Source organism: Sapajus apella, unplaced genomic scaffold (genome assembly GCF_009761245.1).
Source record: "Sapajus apella isolate SASKATOON/1434 unplaced genomic scaffold, GSC_monkey_1.0 scaffold49, whole genome shotgun sequence".
NCBI classification, from domain to species: Eukaryota; Metazoa; Chordata; class Mammalia; order Primates; family Cebidae; genus Sapajus; species Sapajus apella.
In genome coordinates, this window is record NW_022436989.1 from 52,725 (window position 1) to 55,711 (window position 2,987).

Sequence of the window (2,987 nt, forward strand, 5' to 3'; positions counted from 1 at the left end):
GGAGGTGGAGTTTGCAGTGAGCTGAGATTACGCCACTGCACTCCAGCATGGACGACAAGAGTAATTCTATCTCAAAAAAATTTTTGGTATGCTTCTATGTACAAACTTTAGAACATACTTGTTTATTCCTGATTTTTACAGAATTTGGAAACTATTCATGAGTATTGTTAACTAATGGCAATACAGTTATTTGCACAAGTGTAATAGGAATCTGTTTTCATTTATAACAGGACTCAATTGGAGAAACTGGTTATTTTACCAAGGCTTTGACTAGAATGATGTGCTTTTCTTTAAGGAATCAAACTTGATTTATAGAGCCAATGGAAGCCCCTTGGGAAAACTGGCATCACACCTTTTCTACACAGTCCCTGTACAGGGTTCCTAAGGTGTGGTAAGTAAAGAATGTCACCTTCTGACAGCCCCGGAGCCCCAAGTTTATCTTGGAAACTGAAGAGGAGAGGGATTTACCCAGCTCATATTTATTTGATGGTACAAATCCATGGCTGGGCTTGGCTTTAAAAAAGTCTTATCTGACATTCCTTCTATGGAACAAAGTTCCCTCAAAACTAACTTGAAAGCCTATGTAAAAGAATAATTATCCTTGCTGTGCTATATACAAATAATCAGGCCAAGTATAATAAAGCAAATCAATCCTACCATGATCTGTCTTTAGTAAAACTGGGAAACTGGAGACAGAAAAATTATGTTTGAAAAACTATAGTACACCTGTTATTGAATTCTACTCTTGCCTAATGTTTTCCAATTTTTACTATTTTCTACAGTTGTAACTGAATTCTAATTTTTCATGGCTACAAGCCTGCAAGATAATGTGTTCAATTTTTTTCTTTTTTCCACCTTTTTCCTAATTTGGAGTCACAAAAACTCAGCTGTGCTTTGGTAAAGCCCTGCAAACTGAAGCTAGACAATTTAAACTTCAGAAGAAAATAACAGCAACCTATTTACATACATAAGCCACCTTCATAACTGCCTACTGATGTATGAACTTCAGAGTAATGTGGCCTATATTGATTTTCCATGATGGTTCTTTTGTTTGTTATTGTTCTCCCTTACTGTCCCTATTTTCTCTTCATAAGACATGAGACTGCAACCTGCCAAAAATGAACTTTCCTAATAATGTTGGACCTACCTGTCTAGAAGAAACCATCCTAGTCATAAGAGATCAGACAAAACCTGAAACCAGAGACTCATTTTTTTCCTAAAATGCTTTCACCAAAGGATTTTAAAACAGAAATGGGGGAAAATGTGAAAGGAAAATAAATCTTGTGGTCCCCAGATCAATAATCTAAAGAGAAAAGTCAAGCTGGGAACTGCTAAGGGCAAAACTGCCTCTCATTCTCTTCAAAGTCACCCCTCTGCTCACTGAGATAAATGCATATCTGATTGTCTCATTTTGAGAGGCTAATCATAAACTCAAAATAACATAACAATTTGTCTCTTACCCACATATGACCTGGAAACCCTCTCTCTGCTTTGAGTTGTCCAGCTTTCACCTCCAGTTGTCCCACATTTCTGGATTGAACCAATGTACATCTTACACATATTGGTTGATGTCTCATTGTCAGAGCATTTGAACCAAAATAACTTCATCTTGAGGGAGGGCTAGGAAAATGAGGCTGGGACTCACTGGACTGCATTCCCAGAAAGTTAGGCATTTCTATCCTCTAGACGTTTATGGTTAAGGGAACAGATAAATAACATTTACTAAACAGACCCAGACCTAGGAGTGTCCTCATATCCCCATAAGCTTGGTAACAGAAGCATTCCTAATTTTGCTTTAACGATAACATCTGTTCCTGCAAAATATGGTAATTTAGAAAATTAATCCTTTATCACAAATCCCATAATCTTTTTTTATCCTATATATAAACAAGTACTGTACCTAAGGTGAACTCTAAGCAGAGGCTTTCTTGAAACCAAGGAGACAGCCCTGATGATGTACTAATCATCTACAGGGTCATTCTTCCTCTGTCTTGAATAGCATGTTTGTAACTGAGTTACTCTATGCTTCTGTCCTGTAAAATCTAAGAAGTCCAACAGCCTTCCTTCATTTTATTCCATTTTCTCTGTTTACTTTAATTCCAGCTGGCAGTGTTTCTGGTGTGTAAGCTGTATTCTGTTGTGATGGCTGATTAGGTCCATGATTCACACCCACACTAATCTTATCTAATAGCCTGGCACACCATAATGCCCTCTTCCAAACATGCTAATTTTTTTTGTCTTTTTAATTTTATGTTTAGCACCAGAGCAGTCACACTGGAAAACATGCTAAGTTTTTTGCTGTGTAATATGGATAGGCTGAGAATTTTTCCCATCTGTAATTTCTACTACTTTTTTGCATACAAATTTCATCTTCATTTATTTTTTCTTACATGTTACCATAAGCAGCCAGGATGAATAAAGCCACTCCTTCAACACTTGTCTTAGAAACCTCTTCAGCAGTAAAAGCCATATATGACAGCCCCCCAGCTAGTATCTTACTGAACGGAGAAAAAGTGAAAGCCTTTCCTTTGAAATCTGGAACACAAAAAGGATGCCCACTTTCACCATTGTTATTCAATGTGGTACTGGAAATCCTAGCTAGAGCAATCAGACAAAAGAAAATAAAGGGCATCTAAATTGGAAAGAAGTCAAATTATACTTGCTTTCAGATGATACGATCTTATATTTAGAAAAACCTAGACTCCATCAAAAAAAAAAATTAGAACCGATAATCACATTCAGCAAAGTTGCAGGATACAATATTAACATATGAAAATCAGTGGCATTTCTACATGCCAACAGTGAGCAATCAAAAAAGAAATTTAAAAAGTAATTGCCGGGCGCGGTGGCTCAAGCCTGTAATCCCAGCACTTTGGGAGGCCGAGGCGGGTGGATCACGAGGTCAAGAGATCGAGACCATCCCGGTCAACATGGTGAAACCCCGTCTCTACTAAAAATACAAAAATTAGCTGGGCATGGTGGCGCAG